Genomic DNA, 19,939 nt, shown 5'->3' with positions numbered 1-19,939 from the left:
CAGGCCACCCTGAGCAGGGCCATTGGAGCCATTCCCAGCCTGTGGTATCCTTCCTCAGACAGGGGACTATACCGCCAGCTTGCAAGCCTTTTCAAGGTACCTTCACGGTTTGAGCCCAAAACATGCCGCACATTAATGGGCTTGTGGAAATCTACCCTCCTGTCGGGCTCTGATGAAACTTCTGTAACAGGAGGCTGAACTCAGGATGGGGCATGGCTCCCTGTACGTAGTAAGTCCACGGCAAATGTGTGTGGGGTAAATACTGTCTTTATCCTCCCTTTTTATACCCCAGTCCATAGACCGTGTATCTACCCACCCAATTTTGCTGTTTCTGGTACCCTCAGTGGGTCTTGCCTGCCCTCCTCCTTGAAGTCATTACTCAGAGGTCTCTGAGTCAGCTCCAGGCAGATGGGCCTGGTGCTCCTTTATCTCAATACAATTCCCCCGTCCCCAGGCTCCAGCGGAAATCCTGAGCTAACTTCCGCCTTTCCTAAATTCCACACTTCCCTTTGTGGGACTCCCTTTCAGAATTTGTTGCTTTTTCTTTTTTCTTTCTTTTTTTTTTTTTTGCAAATATTCATTAATGATGCTTTATTTAAAAAAACAAAACAAAACAAAAGCAATCCATGTTGAAATTGATCAGTGTAAGTTAAATAGTGGTTTTTAGGCTGGACCCATGATTTGATTTAAGCTGTACCCATCCATCTCAAACTGAAAACAAAAATCATTTGAATGCTAAAGCAATTGTTCAGAGTCTTGAAGAAGAAACCAGGCAAGAAAATGCCAATAATAATGATTGGCGAAATCAAAATAGAAAACAAAGAAACTGTTTATCAAGCTGTGGACAAAAAAATCTTGCATGGAGACTACAAATATGAAAATTCTGGGATGAAACTGTACGGGAACCTCAGTCTACAGTTCCCTCAATCGCTGCGGAGATGGAGCTGTGTCACTGAATCTGACAGAGCCCTGCACTCCCCAGTCCACTGACCCTTTCTGTAATCCAGTCTTCACTGTAGCCTGAGGAACTGTTTCAACCTGCTCCTTTTTTATCTTCTTCTGTGGCACAACCTCAGTGGACTTCTCTGATTCAGAATGAGTTCTAATTGATCTTCTCTATTGCTTCTTCTCTACTGAGACTGTAGAACCAGACGTTGCTTCAGGAGATGATACATTCTGCATTGGCTTTTCATTTCTCTGGTTTGGTGTAGAAATTATAAGCCTGTCTTGCCCCCTGAGACTTCCTTCTGTTTTGCTACCAGTTCCCTCTGTTGAATAAATAAATTGATCGATAAATTTCCCATCGCCTGTAGCATTCTGAAGAGCAAACATGTGTTCACTTTTCACAGCTGGAGATGTTACACTTCTGCAAATCCAGTCTCTCTTTGTGCATTGTAATGGAAGCTGGTAAGGACTTCCTTGCTGCTGCAGTTTTCCAGGCTATTTTACCAAGACGTGGCTCTTCCTTTTCCACACTTGTGTGCTGCCTCTGGCTGTGTGAATGTCAGTTCGTAAGAGTGAGGAGGCCACCTCCTCTGCACTGGTCTGTTCTGGCTGAGGATTCAGCACAGATCCTGATCACCAGGTTTTTCTTAACTTTGGCTTTGGAGACAACATTCTTTTTTGCTTGGGATAAAGCCTCTTCAGTCTGTTTATCAATATAAATAAAAGCATACTGTTCTATTCTTTCTTCTCGAGTCATTTTCAATGCTTTCTCTACATGGGCAATGCCAATATCCCATTGAGCATATTCTCTCTAAGGTTGGAGTTTCTGAATCATTTTTTTCTGAGTGACTGCTGGCTTGTCTGGTCGCCTCAGCCGGTAATTCTTCATACTGCTGATGACCTTTTTATTCCTGTACCCATTTTTCATGACCCTATGCCCTCTCTGGCTGTTTGCTAAAAAACTGGACATGATATTCTCAGGCACCTCTTGTGTTAATTTTGGTATGAACCTCAAGCTGGGGATCACTTTAATCCATACAAGACCACCAAGGACAGGTTCCCACCTTGGACCACACAAGATCGCCAACCTGAAACTTAACACCAGTGGACACTTCTGTTGTTAGAACAGAAGATCGTATTGGCTGAACTGGGGCTTCCTTTTTTAGTACTGGATCTTCCCTTGGTTTTTCTGATATGGTGTCAACCCTCTCATTTGGTCTATTTTGTTCCTCTGTTTCTAATTTGGGGATTTTGTGTGACTTTCGCTCTTCAGATCTCGATGAGTCATGCATTTTGCTTTTTGCTTTTTCTCCTCTTTTCTGCTTTCATGCTTTGACTTCGTGTGCTCACTTGCCTGTACTTCATTTAAAAGGTCTCCACAAAGGGAAGACTTAATTCCCTGCCATTCTGGATAGTTTTGGTTATTTTTAGTTTAACTTCAGGTGAGCCAGTCTTCTTTGGAATCACAGTTTGCGGTACCGAAGGAGGAGGTGGTGGCTGTGGAGGGGAAGGTTTTTCCAGAATTTCATGTGGTCTTGTGTTTGGAATTTCTGAAGGGTAGTAGTCAGTGGAGCTAAAGTTTCTAACTGCACCAAAGCCATTGGCTGACCCATTCGGATGTTGATTATACGACTGGTATTTGGATTGAGTTTCACACACGCTGATTGATGGTGGATACCCATTTGTGAGTGGAGGGCGTAGGTGGGTACCGAAAGTTTTGCTGCAAGGTAGCTTCGTATGGTGTCTGCTCACCATTTTCAGCAGTGTCGCTGTTGTTATCAAAGGCATCCTCCTGATGCTGATGGAGTCAATGAGTTGAGGTGGTGGCTGAATTGTGTTTCCCATGATCCCTTGCATGAAAGAGAAACAGCAATCCATTGTTCTGCTCCAGCTTTCTTAACTTTCCCTTTCTCTCATCAGGACTTCAGTTTGTTCCGTTCTAACCCCCGGCCGTGTCAGTGAGATCACAGGAGAGGCACGGAGACCGAGGAGGGCCACGGCCGGGCCGGGCCGAGCGTGCTGCGGCAGGAGGAAGGCTCGGGAGGGGGCTGGGAAGGGGAGGGAGGGACGGGGTCGCCGCGCCGCCGCTGCCGCCAGAGAGGAGCCTACGACTGGCGGCCGGGCCTGGGCAGCCGGGTCCCCGGCGCTCGGCTCGGAAATCGCACGTGTCTCCGCAGCGACCTGTGCACAGCCCTGGTCCTCCGCCTCCGTGCTGGCCGCCGCCGCCGCCGCGCACAAAGCCCCCCAACCCCGACTCTCGGGGCGCCGCGCCGCCAAATCTTCAGCCCCTCATTGGCCGCGGCGCCTGCCGGGAAATGCAGTCCCAGGTTCGGGGCGCTGAGGCCCCAGGGGAAGCGGCGAGTCACCGGGGCGGAAGGGACGGGAGCGCGAACAGAAACGCCCACGGCCGCGAGCTTCTGGACGACGTGGGAAAGACTGGATGAGAGGGCTTGATGCTTTTTTTTTTTTTTTTGAGACGGAGTCTCTGTCGCCCGGGCTGGAGTGGAATGGCGCGATCTCAGCTCATTGCAACCTCCGCCTCCCGGGTTCAAGCGATTCTCCTGCCTCAGCCTCCCGAGTAGCTGAGATTACAGGTGCCCGCCACCACGCCCGGCTACTTTTTGGTATTTTTAGTAGCAACGGGGTTTCACTGTGTTGGCCAGACTGTTCTCGAACTCCTGACCTCATGATCCGCCTGCCTTGGTGTTGCTCTTTTATAACTCTTTTTACCCTCTCACCAATCTAGCATTTAGAAAAAAAGAATCCTCTATCAATCATTTACACGTTAGTAGGAAATAATTTAGACCGGAGGGTCTCTCCTTTGCAGAACACATTCAGTCCTCTCTGATTATTGGAAGGAAGGTTCACCTTTTGATTTCGGTTAAAGAAATTTCAGGCTAAATTTCTGGGGAGGGGATGTATTTCAGGTTCTAGGGCCCCAGAATTGCTCTGTAGAAGTCGCAGCCATCCCTCTTCCCTGCAGCCCCTGCTGGCTGCATCACGTCTGCTGCTCCTTTACCAGTGGTTTTGGCAGCGGCCAGGCTGAGCTCTTAGGAGCTCCTTACAACAGAACAAGCGAATGTGAAAAGTCTTAAACACTCAGCCTTCTGGCCAGAGGAAATCCCAAAATCAGCATGGCTCAGGATTTTAAGTGCCCCATAGAGCATCCAAGAGAAGAATCCTAGGGTCTTTCAAAACCCCAAAGCTAAAATCTTTTATTACCCCTTCCTTACCGTCCTCCGTCGCCTAGGGTACAGTTGTCCACAAAGCCATTCATTCAGCCCTACTGATTTAGTGCCCGTTATGTGCCAGGCAGAGGAAAAGTAGAAATGGTAGGATCTATCTTCAAGGGGCTCCAAGTCTGCAGGAAACAGGACCCATTAACAAATTAGAGCACAAGGGTGTGCGGAGAGCTAGCAGTGTGGGCTGTCACTGAGAAAATACAGAGAATACCACCACGGAAATTCTATGAGTTGAACTGAGCTTGAAGGTTGAAGAGGCATTTCCCACTTAAAGAAGACAAAACAGTGCCCTGAATATATGCTAGAAATCAAAGCGCCATGTGCTTACCAAGCTCAGGTAGGTAACGTAAATGGATGGAGCAGGTAAGTAAAGCAGCAGGAATTGGTGGTGGTGGTGAAGTGGAAGGCCCATGTCCTGCCTACAGGGCTTCTGCTGTAGAATCCAGCCTGGCCTGGATTCAGCCTCCATCTGCCCCTTCTGCCAGGTGCTTTTGTGCAGTGCACAACTCACACAACCTCACAAGGCTGCCCTGTCTGCCCAAGCTGGCCATCAGCTGCTTGTTGCCCTACTGAAAAAGAGGACTTGGTTTTGCCTCACCTTGCTTTTTCAATGGAATCCAGAAACTTGAATTTTTATGTAAAATTTTCCAATTTGTCAAATGCCATTGCAGCCAAACAAAATCCAGCCTCAGGCTGGAGCCAACATAGAGATTCAGTCTGTGGCCCCGATGGGAACCAGTCCCCTGGGTGCACATGCTACTCTCTCCGCCGTACCACACAACACAGTCCTTTGCTGATTTGACAGGGGAAACACAGTTATAGATGAAACCCCCTACCGCTGCTGCAAAGCCCTTCAGAAAGATGAGATTGGCCTCTGAACCAGAGGAAAGCCACGTGGGGCTGTGCAACAGCAGCCTGCCTGTGAGACTGATGGAGAAAGCTTTCATTTATCGGTGCACCTTGTTTGGAGAAAGCTTCCCTGCGCTCTTGTCTGCCCCCACCTCCAACCCCTCCTGTTTTGCTAATGATAAATGACAAGCAGTGGACGTTTATTAATTAAACTACCCGCTGTAGCCTGTGGTAAAACCCAAGGCCACACACAGGGGAGGCATTCAAAGCATTCCTGCTGCCCCCGCCGGAGGCACAGGCCCCAGGGTTATCCTTTGCTGGTGAGAGCAGGCCACGGCGGCCACAGCCTTACACGACGGGCCTTCCTAGGACCTGTCTGGGTTCCGGCTGATAAATGGAAATCACCTCCATGGGCCACACAGTAATTAAACTCTTGGCATTCTTTTGACAAAAAAATGTTCCTCATGGGACATTCTCACAAGCTGCTGAAGGTCTGGGTCCTGCAAGCTCCCAGCTGATTACCAAGGGATTTTTGAAGTTGGCCTTGACTGAGGATCAAAGGAGGATGGGAGTTCAAGGAATGCGGGTGGGAGTGGGAAATGCCTTAGAATTAAATTGATCACGGCCCAGCATGGTGGCTCATGCCTCCAATCTCAGTGCTTTGGGAGGCTGAGCTGGAAAATCACTTGAGCCCAGGCATTTAAGACCAACATAGGCAACATGGTAAGACCCTCTCTTAACAAAAAATATAAAAATCACCCTGGTGTGGTGGCACACCCCTGTGGTCCCATCTACTCAGGAGGCTGAGGTGCGAGGATTGCTTGAGCCCAGGAGGTCGAGGATGCAGTGAGCTGTGTTTGCATCACTGTACTTCAGCCTGGACAACAGAAGGAGACCCTGTCTCAAAAAAAAGTTCACTGATGTACTCCAAGTACCTAGAACAGAGCCTGGCGCATAGTAGGTGCTCAATAAATATTTGCTGACTGATTAGGCAGAGATGTGCTCATGTTAATTCTTAACAAAAGCAGTAATCAGGAGAAATTCCTAATTAAGGTCCTAGAACCAGTGGCTTCTAATTGTTTGTTGCCGCAGGATTGTAAACATGTTGAAGATGAGGGCAGTGTCTTATTCAATTGACTGTCCCCAGAAGCAGGCACAACGCCCAGCCGAGGGCCTGCACGCTGTGGTTTCTCAACAATATCAATTGTCTGAATGACTCAGGGGTAAACCATTTTTCGGGGCTGGGTCAGCAGAGCCCCACTGGGACGTGACCTGCACACACTTTGGCAGTCTCCTGGGATGCAGCGGTAGCAGCAGCAGAGTCATAAAGCCTGGGGATCAGAGCCACAGTGGGTGTCACAGCTGGAAAGGCCTGAGATCTCAGCCAGTCCCTTGCTAGGCAGAAAGAAGAAATGAATTAGCCACAAATCTTGGGGTCTCTAACAATGCAGCTTCATTTTTCTGTATTTCTCCTACAGACTCCGCATTCTGTCCACCTGCCAAAAACATTTAAGTTAATTTAATAATCAATGTCAGCTGAACTCAGACATTTCAGACTTAAATTCAATCTATTCCAAATTGCTTCACTTTCCTTGTCAGGGCATTTACTTAGTTCCAGGGGCTTCTGTGCCATAGGACGGGGAGCTGGAGGAGGGGGAGAGCTGAGCCGTGGTCATCAGTATCTGTCTTCGCTAGCCTCTTGGGCATGGTCACCCCACCTTATTGGTGTCTGCTAAATCCATGTCTTTTTTCTGTAGTAATTAATCCACACACTCTGTGTCCTCCCGACTCTGTACTGAAGGCCCTCCCAGCCCACCAGGCCCTGCCCAGCATCTTCTATGCCTTCCTTGAAGTGTTGGAAAACCAGCTGGCCCCTCATTACTATAGGGCCCAAGGAGGCTCTGATTGACTCTGGGTGCCATGATAGAGGAGGGCTCCACACACTCAGGGTTCCCAGTGGACAGTGGACACAGTCTCCTTTGCTCTGGTATTTTCCCCAACTGGTTGGGAGGATTCTGTTGGTACCCACCCCCTACCCCACTGTGATCTCTGTCTCCCTGGTGAGCTGTGTATGAAGCCTGCCCATCCTTATTCATTTATTCAACAAGGGATCTATGAGCAACTACAGGGTGCCAGGCCCTGTTTTAAGATTCTGGGACATGGACACAGGCCTGGCCCTAGTGGTTCTCTTAGTCCAGCTAGAGACAAACATTGAATAATGATTAATGCACATACTTTGAATGAAAAACTTGGAGTGTTCTGAGAGTGGGTGGAGATCTAGTTAATCCTCATAATATCCTTCTGAGGTGGGAACCATCCTTTCTATTTTGCAGGGGAATACTGAGGCTCAGAGGGGTTAAGTGACCTTCCCAAGGTCACCCAGCCAGGGAGACACCAGATTTCAAAGCAGCAGCCCCCACCCGCCCGGTGCAGCCAGGAAAGCACAGGCACAAATGCCCAGCTCAGCAGGAGAGTGCTTGGGCTAACGGGTGCGGTGGGGTCAGCAGCCTCAGACTGGCAACTTCTGAGGGAACAGGATTAACCCCTGGAAAGCCAGGGTAGCTTGTTAATCCAGCAAACCTACTCTTCCCAAGAAAAAATGGCCTTCAACTGGGAAGGGATGATGGAGCTCCAATCATCCACCAGTCCCAGGACCGCCACACTCACCATCTGTAAATTGAGGGCAGAAATAGAGGGGGGAGGAATGATAACCACCCAGAGGCAGTGGCTGGGACCTCTAACCCACTCTTTGATTCTGAGTCCCCAAGGGCCAGTGGAGGAGCATCAGGAGGTGAGACAGAACATGCAAACAAACCCCCTCCAAGAGATGTCAGGATAAGTGGGTTTCAGACCTTGGGGTGTGGAAGAAGCACCTGGAGAATAGCTTAAAATGCTGATGTGTGGCCCCCACCCTGAGGAATTTGGGTTCATTTGGTCTGGAGTGAAGCCCAGGCATCTGTGGGTTTTGTTTTTTGTTTTTGTTTTTGGGCAACAGGCTGGAGTGCACTGGTGCACCCTCAGCTCACTGCAACCTCTGCCTCCTGGGTTCAAGCGATTCTCCCGTCTTAGCCTCCTGAGTAGCTGGGATTACAGGCACCCACTACTATACCTGGCTAATTTTTGTATTTATAGTAGACACAGAGTTTCACCATGTTGGCCAGGCTGGTCTCGAACTCCAAGACTCAAGTGATCTGTCCGCCTCGGCTTCCCAAAGTGCTGTGATAACAGGCATGAGCCACTGTGCTTGGCCAAAAATATTTATCTTTAGATGAGCTTTTAATAGAGTTCTTCAAATACTCAAAAAAGTAGGGAAAACTAGGATGCTAGAAGATGAAATAGGTGATTAGGCAAATAAATCATTAGGGAAACTGGCTTCAGGCTCATGGTCTTGTTCCCCACATTGCTGGGCAATTTACTTGTCAATTCCAAGCTTCAGTTTCCCCACCTGAAAAACTGAGCTAATAAAATTGATTTCTCTGAATGCGGTGGCTCGCGCCTGCAATCTCATCACTGTGGGAGGCTGAGGTGGGTGGATCACCTGAGGTCAGGAGTTTAAGACCAGCCTGGCCAATGTGGTAAAACTGCATCTCTATTAAAAAAAAAAAAAAATACAAAAAATTAGCTGGTTGTAGTGGCACGTGCCTATAGTCCCACCTACTTAGGAAGCTGAAGCAGGAGAATTGTTTAAACTTGGGAGACGGAGGTTGCAGTGAGCCGAGATTGTACTACTGCACTCCAGCCTGGGCGACAGAGTGAGACTCTGCTTCAAAAAAAAATGGATTTCACAGTGTAGTTATGAGGACGTTGTAAGAGGGTGTGAGCTATGTGCCAGGTGGGTGGTAAACGTTCAATAGATGCTACTTTCCTTCCTTCCGGGGCATTTGGACCACACAGAGACCTCCCTGCTCTTGGCTTTGGCTTTAAGGAGCTTGTGGTCACTGAGAGGATTTCACACTGGAAGTACATGCATTCGAAATGGATACCTAAGTGTATATTTTATGGTGTAAACTATATGTCGACTCTAACTTTAGCCCAAGGGAGCTTTATTATTTGTCTCCCTTTCGTGAAAGCTATAATAGAGGAAGAGAAAACCCTGCCTCGTACATTCCAATTCCTAAATACACAATTTATAATTTTCTGGGATATTATTTACGTTTATTTTAGTTCTGGATACACACCATCCCCGTGGGGTGCTTATTTAAGTTTCGGGTGGGCTCTGGAAAGGCCTGGAATGCCTCAGAAGGAGGGAAGAAGATTCTTTTCATTCATTAAACAGCAGGGCCTGGGGTCTTTGCAGGTTCTAGGGCTTAGAAGTTCCCTCAACACCAACTGAGAAGTTGCAGGGCTGGAGCTGAGCTCACACCGAGTTCTACTTCTCATGTCCTGCAGCTTTGACAGTTGGATCTCTTTCTGGCTCTTGCATTCTCTGCTCATACTGAGGCCAACAGAGAGACAGGTTGGACCATGGTCTGGCCGGGGGCTCCAGCCTCCTCTTTTTTTCTCAGTGGTCATCGGGCCTGCTGCCCATACCTGGCACCCAGGTATGAAAAGAGACCTTTGGCTTTCACCAGGCTCTTGAAGGGTCAGGGACCTCCAAAAGGATAAATGCCACTGGTCAGATAGTCACCATCTACCTCCTTCCCACCCATTCCTTGCTCTCAAGACCTGTTCTTAAGAGAAGGCCTTCCCTGGCATTCAACGGTGGGTCCCCAAGGAAGGCCCCAGGCTTGCTGAGCATCCTTCAAGGAAGACTTCAGCCCCTGGCCCTGCAGTGAGTGCTGTTGTTAGCAGCAGAGGGGCTGAGTGAGGCAGCGGGATGGGGTTCTTCTTTTTCATTCTGGTTGCAAATTATAAACTCCCAAATGTTGGCGTTCTGTACTGAGGTTCACAAACTAGCATGGAAAACAGTCAAGTGTAATTTTAAAAGCACCCCAGGAGATGCTGATGCAGGTGGACACTTGAAGAAATACTGGTTAATAAAGTTTCTTTCTCTTTTTCTGAGATGGAGTTTCACTCTGTGGCCCAGGCTGGAGTGCAGTGGGGCCATCTCATCTCTCTGCAAACTCTACCTCCTGGGTTCAAGCAATTCTCCTGCCTCAGCCTCCCAAGTAGCTGGGATTACAGGTGTGTGCCACCATACCCAGCTAATTATTGCATTTTTAGTAGAGATGGGGTTTTGCCATGAAGTCCAGGCTGGTCTCGAACTCCTGACCTCAGGTGATCCACCCATCTTAGCCTCCTGAAGTGCTGGGATTACAGGCGTCAGCCACTGCACCCACCAGTGATTTATAGTTTCTAGAAAGCTGTTCCAAGTTATTGGCTGTTTTTGAACTGTTCAAACTTAAAAAAAAGGAGGCACCCTTTAAGAAGGCCAATTGTGAAGTAGAAGTCCCATTCCAAGGCAGGCAGGCCTGTAGTGGCAGCTAATAAACACTTTTGTAGCCCTACTGTGCACCAGATACTGTTCTAAACACTCATAAACATTAATCTAAACCTCTCAACAGCCCCAAATGCCAGGGCACCAGTGCCTCTATTTCAGGAAAGGCCATCTGGACCCTGCAGGAGGCCAACAGGGAGAGGACAAACAGAGTCCCGTAGGTGAAAAGGAGAAACGAGAGGCTGGAGCGGAATGGGGAGCATTAGAGATCACAAAATGTGGTAGACAGAATAATGCCCCCCAGAAGATGTTCACATCCACATCCCCACAACCTGTGAATGTTACCTTACCTTATGTGGCAAAAGGGACTTTGCAGGTGTGATTAAGAATCCTGAGATGTGAAGATCATTCTGGATTATCCAGAATAATCCAGGTGGATTGGAGGGACCCAGTGTCATCACATTTAATGGTCCTTAGATGTGGAATAGAGGGGTAGAAAGGTGAGGCAAGGGGGTGCCATGAGAGAAGATGGAAGGGGACACAAGCCAAGGAATGCAGGCCACTTCTAGGATCTGGAAAAAGTGAGGATAACTGGTCTCTCCAGATAGGAACACAGCCTTGCTGGAATCTGGATTTTAGCCCTCTGAGGCCCATCTTAATACTTGTGACCTTTAGAGCTGTAAGGTCATAAATTTGTGTTGCTTTAAGCCTCTCAGTTCGTGGTAATTTGTTACAGCAGCCATAGAAAACTAGTAGAAGGAAGAAAAGGAGCATTAAGAGATATTTCCCACTTTGCTTTGAAAAGTGCATGGAAATAAATGGGAAAACAGGGAGAAGATGGCCCAGAGTAGAACGAGGGAGAAAGTCTTCTTCTATGACTAAGGAAGAGTGAGGCTTCCAAATGACCCTCAGGAAGGAGTTTGTGCCATGATGCTTTTCAAGAGAGAGTAGAGATCAATCAATCTCTGTGCTATGTTCTCACATGAAATATTTGTGAGGGAAGGGTTGTGGTGAGTCACTTGTGTTTTTTAAACACCTGCCACTCCCAGTTTTCCAGATAGCTGAGGAAAGGCTGGGGTTCAAATCCCATAAAAAACCAATGTCATTCAATTGGTACATGCTCCAAAATGTACATAAAACATCTAGGAGGACTTCATAACTTCAAAATTAAGAGCAATCAACTGCTAATGCACTGAGTGCTTATTTTTTGCCAGGCACTGTACCAGGAATGCTGCTTCATTTAAATTTTACAGGGACCTTTGACGTAGGTCCTACCTTGATTTCCATTTTGCAGATGAAAAGTATCACATTGGGATGCAGCCAAGGCTGTTGGTTGCCCTTCAGCCTTCGTGCTTTGATTATGGTCTGGCTCTGTGTCTCCACCCAAATCTCCTCCTGAATTTCACTCCCATAATTCCCATGTGTTGTGGGAGAGAACCACCTGGTAGGAGATAATTGAATCATGGGGGCAGTTTCCCCATACTGTTCTCGTGGTACTGAGTAAGTCTCACGAGATCTGATGGTTTTATCAGGAGTTTCCGCTTTTGCGTCTTCCTCATTCTCTCTTTGCCTGCTGCCATCCACGTAAGACGGGACCTGCTTCTCCTTGTCTTCTGCCATGTTTGTGAGGCTTCCCCAGCCATGTAGAACTGTAAGTCCAATTAAACCTCTTTCTTTTGTAAAATGCCCAGTGTTGGGCATGTCTTTATTAGCAGCATGAAAACAGACTAATATACCCTTCTTCCTCTTTGCTAAAATACCCTTTTGATGGTGATCATGAATTGGCCTTTGTGTGCAATGAGTTTTGACTGGTCTACCAATGCCTTGCCTTTCCAGCTATGAATGGTTTTAAAAAATATTAATGTGAAGACCCCACCTCAGAACCATTAAATACAAAGCTCTGGTATGGGCCCAGGTGTTTTCTTAAAAGTTCTCAGGTGATTCTAATGTTGCAGCCAGGGATGAGACCATTTATCCAAGGCAATCTGGATAATTCCTTTCACCTTAGCCAGGGGTTAGCCTGTGAACTATTCTGACTAAGGAGGCATGAATTTTTCTGTTTCTGGATGTTGTCATCTGCAAATGGCAGGAAGGAACCTGAGATCTGAAGATGCTGCTGAGCTGCCTGAGTAGGTCACCTGGATCCACTCTATTTCTAGACTTGCTGTTATATGATGAATAAATGTCCTCTTGATTTGAGACAGGGGTTGGCAAACTATGACCCAGGAGCCAAATCTGGCCCACTGCTTGATTTTGTAAATAAAGTTTTATTGGAATACAGCCATGCCCATTTGTTTATGTATTGCCTACATATTGTTTAGTGCTACAACGGCAAGGATGAGTAGTCATGACAGAGACCTTATGACCTGCAAGGCTTCAAATATTCACCCTCTGGCCTTTTTCCCTTTACAGAAAAAGTTTGCCAACTCCTGGTTTAAGGGTCTTTTTGTGGGCCTTTGTTTTATGTGCAGTCGAGGGTATCTGTTAGTTTTGGAGGTTAGCTTCACCAAGGTGGCATTGTTAGTGATGGCGGGTTTGCCCTCTTGAAGCCATTTTTTCATGAGAGAATAATTACAGAATAATCTTGCAGGGATTTCAATAATATCAGCCAACGCTATTTCTCACGGGAATGCCAGATGATAGTGTGGGATCACACAGGTTGGGGCTTCAGACAGGCCTGGATTTATGTCCTGGTTTTATCATGAACCAATTGTCTTTGAAAAGTGACTTGATCTTCTAGTTCTCAACTTTCTCATCTGAAATGAGGACAGTTATATCTACACGAAGGATGAGTACCCTCATGGAGGCAATTCCAGACAAAGGAATCAGTGCAAGCAAAGGAAGCGAGGTGAAAAAACTCTCGGTCCACATGGAGAGGAGCAAGCTGCTCTCTCACCTAAGCCAAGAGCATAGAAAAGAGGTCGTGGGCATACTGTGGTAAAGATAGGCTGGCACTTATTGCATAATAATTTGTCTGGTTGTCTTGGGTTTCTGAGAGGGAGCTTCTAAATGCTTGGAATTTCCCTAGTGATAGGAGTGTCTTTGTTATTCATAGCCACTGGAACCACACCTGAGTTTATACTAACAAGGTGTCTCATTATGGACCCCTAGATAGTTTCAGGGTGGGAACTAGCTATTAGGAACCAACCAGATGATAGAGGGTTGGGGTTTTGAGCCAGATGATATCAGTCTGACCTCCAGGGAGGGAAGGAGGCTAGAGATTGAGCTTAATCACATGGCCAATTATTTGATCAATCATGCCTCGTGATGAAACCCCAGTAAAAATTCTGGACATCAAAGCTCCTGGTGGGTGAACACTGATGTGCTAGGAGGGTGATGCATACTGACTCCATGTCAGTATGGAAGCTCTGTGTTTGGGATCCTCCCAGATCTCACCTTATGGATCTCTTCATTTAGCTGGTTCTGATTTGTACCTTTGATAATAAAACTGTAATGGTAGGTATAGCACTTTGCTGAGTTCTGTGAGTCATTGTAGCAAATTATCAAATATGAGGGGGTTGTGGGAACCCCCAAATTTGTAGCCAGCTGGTCAGAAGTGCAGGTGGCCTGGGAACCCCCACACTATGTGGGGTGTCTGAAGTGAGGGCAGTCTGTTGATGACTATGTCCTTAACCTGTGGAGTCTGCGCTAACTCCAGGTAGTTGACGATGCACAAGTATATGTTGCTGTGTTGCAGAGCTGGATTCATGAATGCCTGTTTCCAGACTTGGATTTAATTTGGTTGGTGGTGGGAAGCCATAGAAGGTTTATAAGCAGATGAATGACAGGATTGGTAACTGAGATTCTCGAAGAATAATTAGGCAGAGATAACGGCCAGCTAGAGCTCTCCCTGAGTCACAGGATCCCTTGGTCATGCACTTTCAACTTTGACATGAGATGCTGGTCACCGAAGATGCATCCTTTCAAAAATAAAGAGCAGCTATAAGGCAACTCACATATACTGGTAGGGTTGGAGCCATTCCAGGGCAGGCCAGGCCAAGGAGCTACAGGAAATCCTCACTTCTGGGAGCAGAAGGTCAGTTGCTTCTTCCTGGTCCACACCATCTGCAGACACTAGAGCTCATGGAAGAGTCCTGGATGCATACACAGCCCAAGGCTTTGCTTTATAGCATAAGGGTATGGAAGCAGAATCTGGGTACAGCTTCCTCTTGGAGGTTTGGGGAACCTGGTGACATTGAGGAGCTCCCTTTTTTAAAACCTTTTGTACCTTCCAGTTTGCTACTTTCTAGCAACAGCTAGCCATTGGGGCATTGTATTTCAGCCTTTCTGGGGCATCCCCTGGAAGACAGGCGCTGGCACTGCCTGCTCTCTCTCCCTGGATCTGATTTAGCCTTCACTGAAACCCTGCCCAAGGTGATGACTTAATCTCTGGGATGAGTGAATGCAGCCAGCATGTGCAGATGGATTTTGCAAGACAAAAGCTCAAATCTGTTTTGTGGCTGCAGATACACATTCTGACTTTACCACATCCGTGGTCATTCCAATCACAAACACAAAGCGTGCTATAAATTCTTTCCATGGAAAAGAATTTCCACTGAATTTTTTATCATCATTCATTTCATGATAAGTCAGTCAAAACTGACAGTCTGGCATTGATCCCAAGGGCCCCAGAGTAGTGTCCTTAACTTACTGATGGTTTTAGGTCTTGTTAGTTGCAAAGTTTCTTTCCAGGAATTCTGTTTTCTCATCGACTTTGATGAGAAAGAAAATTGAGAGAGATGCTAGCGAAAAAATTTAATTGCACTCAAAGAAGTAGCAGTCTTTTTTCTTTAGTATACATCATACATCAAGCAAAATCATTTTCTGAGAACTAGTTCCAGATTGCGTTCAAAATCATGGGTTGTATGTTTTATTTATTTTCTTATTGAGATGTAATTCACATACCATAAAATTCCTTTTGTAAGTTTGGGGAACCTGGTGACATTCAGGAGTATACAATTCGGTGGTTTTAGTATATTCAAAAGACTGTACAACCATCACGACTATGTAATTCCAGAACATTTTTATGACACAAAAAAGAAATTTTGCACTCATTAGCAGTCACTCTCCACTTCCGCTGTCTTAAATTCTCTGACAGCAACTAATCTCCCTTCCAATGTACTTGCCTAGTCTGGATGTTTCATATAAATGGAGTCATATAATCTGTGGCCTTTTGATCTGGCTCTTTCACTTAGCGTGTTTTTAAGGTTCATCCATGTGGTGGGATGTATCAGCTTCATTTCATCTCATGGCTGCATAATAATCTATTGTATGTGATGCAGGGCAGGTGAGTCCCGAAGTGGGACTTAGCCCATTAGGGTTATTGACTTTGCCCAGGGAAGAATTCAAGGGCAAGCAAGAGGTAGAAACCAGCTTTATTGAAACAGCGGTGTTACAGCTCCGTGACTGCTCCTGCAGGACAGGGCTACCCCACAGGCAAAGGGTAGCAGCTCAGGGCAGTTTTGCAGTCATATTTATACCGACTTTTAATTACTTATAGATTAAGGGGTGATTTATGCAGAAATTTCTAGGGAATTGGTAGTAACGTTTGGGTCGGTGGGTCATTGCCATGGAAAGGAGTGGTAACACCCAGGTGTTGTCATGGCAATGGTAAACTGACAGGGCACACTGGTGGGCATGTCTTTTGGAAAGCTGCTTCTGCCCCTTCCTAGTTTTAGCTAGTCCTCAGTTTGGTCTGGTGTCTGACCTTCGTCTCTGGAGTCAAGTCTCACTTCCTACCTCATATGGATATACCATAATGTGTAATCCATTTGTCAATTAATAGATATTGGATTGTTTCCAATTTTTGGCTATTGTGAATAATGCTGCTATGAACATTTGTGTGCAAGGTTTTGAATTGACATATATTTTCAAATCTCTTGGGTATATACCTAGGAGTGGAATTGACAGGTCATATAGTAAAGTCTGTGTTTAACCTACTAAATTAGAATATCTGGGACTAGGGCCTGTTTTAACAACTCTCCAGGTGATTCTATGATCACCAGAATTTGGGAAGCGCTGCCCTAGAGTAAGGGGCAGCAATGAGCCCTATAGTAAATATTGGAGTTTGCAGACCAAGAGACAAAACTGAGGATGTTAGGTAGGTACTTACTTAATAAGCGTGTAAACACATATCCAAAAATTTTATTGAAAAATTTAAAACTGTAATCATAATAATTGGTAACAGGGTTGTTTCTGTTTGTTGGTTTTTGGTTTTTTGAGACAAGTTCTCACTCTGTCTCCCAGGCTCAAATGCATGGCTCACTGCAGCCTTGACCTCCTGGGCTCAGGTGATCCTCCCAAGTAGCTTGGAGCTACAGGCATGCATTAGCACACCCAGCTACTTTTTAAATTTTTTGTAGAGATGAGGTCTCACTATGTTGCCCAGGCTGGTCTCAAACTCCTGGGCTCATGCGATCTTCCCACCTCGGCTTCCCAAAGTGCTGGGATTACAGATGTTAGTCACTGTGTCCAGCCAGAAACAGTTTTTTTGTAACGCAGGTTTACTAAGTAGAAGAATGTGTTTCATTTGTTTTGCTTTTTGCAGGGTTGGGAGGGCAACATTTTACTTAATTGAGATTCAAAGTTGGTATTTGCCATCACCAAATCAATTGTAGGTAGTAATCTGTAAAAACCACTTTTCCAGCTGGGCGTGGTGGTTCACGGCTATAATCCCAGCACTTTGAGAGGCAGAGGTGGGCAGATCACCTGAGGTTGGGAGTTCAAGACCAGCCTGACTAACATGGAGAAACCCTGTCTCTACTAAAAATACAAAATTAGCCAAGAGTGGTGGCGCAGTCCTGTAATCCCAGCTACTCAAGAGGCTGAGCAGGAGAATCGCTTGAACCCAGGAGGCAGAGATTGCAGTGAGCCGAGATGGTGCTATTGTACTCCAACCTGGGCAACAAGAGTAAAAAATATATATATATATTCTTCCCTTATGGACTATAAAATAACAAGTCATGGGACAGATTTGGCCTGTGGCTCTACTGTGTCAACTAGTTCCGGTGCATAGAAGCCCCCGAGGTTTTAGCAGCGTGGTTAGCGGACAGCTGTGGCTTTTGCCTCCATCTCAATTTTTCTTTGAGCAAATCACTTCTTTCCTGACAGTCCTGTTGGGGCTGTCGGTTGTGGGGTTCTGGCACCTCCCATCCCAGCCCCAGCTAGAGCGGGCAGGCCCACAGGAATCTGAATCTGGAGGGAGTTCTCAGGGGTGGAGCGTAGAGGCTGCAGGAGCCTTCTGATGGCAGGGCCCTGAACTAAGTCCTGCCCTGAGAATCACACTGTTATGTCTAGGCCTTGTGGGATTCCTGAGAATTGTACCCCGCCTGCCCTGCTCTGACATCTACTCAGCCTTTGCCATATCCATTTATCGATTCGGCTCAGCAACATCTACTAATGACGCTTAAATCCTGCAAGTGTACTTGAAGTGGCCCCAGAGGTTAAAGATGTGGACGTTCTCCCTCCAGCACCAGCACCCCTGCCCCACAGCCTGGAGATTCTCTGTTCTGCTTGCTATTAATCACTTATATATTGCATACTTATATGTGCCAAAAATAGGATCCTCTCTTGCCCTGTTTGGGTCATGAAATTGTCAAGTGGTACCTATCTTCTAGAAAGCAATCCAGCAGTATATGAAAAGAGCCACAGAAATGTGCCCCCTTGGGGAAAAGAAAAATCCTAAGTACAGAAAAATGTATCTGAGCAAAGCATTCATGGCCACATTCTGCCTTTCCCTGTTCAGATATGGATTAAAGCTGAATCTACTGCCAGCAAGTACCCACCTCCGCTCATTCGAGATGCAGAGGGTTCCCCGCCCTTTCCATTGGGTTGCCTTCCGGAAACAGCTCCCACGATGTCCTGTAATCTCTGTTTCCCTTGATCTCTCTCTCTTCCTCCTTGTCTAACCTTCTTCTTTTAGAAAATAAGCTTTATCCCCTTTGGTTAGTAGCCAGCAAATCTGAATTGTTCCCCGTGACCCTTGTGCCCAAGGTAGATAGAACCACCTACTCCACATCTGCCCATCCTCTGAGTGGAAGGCCCTCGAAATAATCTGCTTCTCTGCTTAGAGTGGATTCTCAATGTATCACTCTAATGATTTATGAAGTTAAAAGTCTCCCTCTTCAGTAGGGATTAGGTTAAAAGGTTCCTCCTCAGTAGGGATGAGCACAGAGAGGGGAAAGAGACTGACAGGGCCAGAGAATCTCATCCACTTTTACAATAGTGAAAATATTAGAAGCCACCAGATGTTCCAAATACCCTCTTGTACTAGCCAAGGGGGCTGACCCAAGGCAGGATCCCAGGAACTAGGGTTGATGGGTGGGGGAGGTACTTCGGGCAACAAGACATCAGATCTGAGGATGGGTGCCACAGTCAGCCTTAGAAGGTAGGCCTAGGGCCAGTTTTAGACAAGCAGCCTGGACAACCTGTTTTCTTTTGTTTTTAATTGGGTGCAGACACAAGGGGAGTATGGAGAGCCACTGGCTCAGGTCTCAATGGGTCTCGGATGTGGACTTCTGCTATTTTTTTCTTCAAATGCAATCACATATTTAGTCCCAGACAGTGACTCTGACAAGACCAAAAGAGAACATTTGTCATTTGGCCTTGACCTTTTCTCCACATCTGGACAGTTGGTATCACCTGTGGTACCTTATGAATTTCTACATTTCTTGTGAGTTTCATAACAATGTTATACCACATTACTAGGTGAAAGGAATAGTAATTGTTCAGTGTAAACATTAAAATAGCTGATAATCTTTTTTAAATTTTAATCTATTTATTTGTTTTGAGACTGGGTTATGAGACTGGCTAATGTTTGTATTTTGGGTAGAGATGGGGTTTTACCATGTTGCCAAGGCTGGTCCTGAACTCTTGGGCTCAAGAAATCCACCCACCTTGGGCCTCCCAAAGTGCTGGGATTACAGGTGTGAGCCACCACACCCAGTCTAAAATAGCTGACAATCTTTATAACCCTCTTCAGGCATATTTACATTTTATAGGTTACTAGGAAGTTCGAAAATTGATGGTAATTCAGGTTTTTTTCAGTATTTGAGAAGGCATCTAAGTTGTCAGATCTAGGCGTGGTGGTGAGTGTGATATACAAATTATATCAAAAAGTCTGGAGCAGGCAGAAGAATGCAGGAATAGGTCAGGGAGTGAGGGACTGGATTGAGAGGGCCACGATTTAGGGTCTGAACAGGGCTGACTTCAGGGTGTGGGAGTCTGGCCCAGGTAAAACTTAGTGTCATTGCGCGGGTCAGAAGACAACAGAGGATTTTTAAGGAAACTGGCCCATCATCTCAGTGGACCAGGCAGCCTTTGGGAATGATGGTCACAAAGACTCTGTGGCAACATAGAAAATGCGAATAGTGGCTGGGCGCAGTGGCTTACACCTGTAATCCCAGCACTTTGGGAGGCTGAACTGGGTGGATCACCTGAGGTCGGGAGTTCGAGACCAGCCTGGCCAGCATGGTTGAAACCCCATCTCTACTAAAAATACAAAAATTAGCCAGGTGTGATGGCAGGC

The 19,939-nt window shown here is 46.5% G+C and overlaps 1 pseudogene; it reads right to left on the bottom strand.

The window, feature by feature from the left end:
• Window positions 1-907: 907 nt before the first annotated feature.
• Window positions 908-2,823, bottom strand: LOC105711225 (histone-lysine N-methyltransferase NSD3-like; annotated as a pseudogene).
• Between the last annotated feature and the right edge of the window lie 17,116 nt (window positions 2,824-19,939).

The sequence above is a fragment of the Aotus nancymaae genome, unplaced genomic scaffold, assembly GCF_030222135.1.
Source record: "Aotus nancymaae isolate 86718 unplaced genomic scaffold, 86718_ANA_hifiasm-v0.15.2.pri h1tg000089l, whole genome shotgun sequence".
In the NCBI taxonomy this organism is placed as follows: domain Eukaryota; kingdom Metazoa; phylum Chordata; class Mammalia; order Primates; family Aotidae; genus Aotus; species Aotus nancymaae.
The sequence above is the reverse complement of the archived record's forward strand: the minus strand, read 5'-3'. Positions and strand labels throughout refer to the sequence as shown.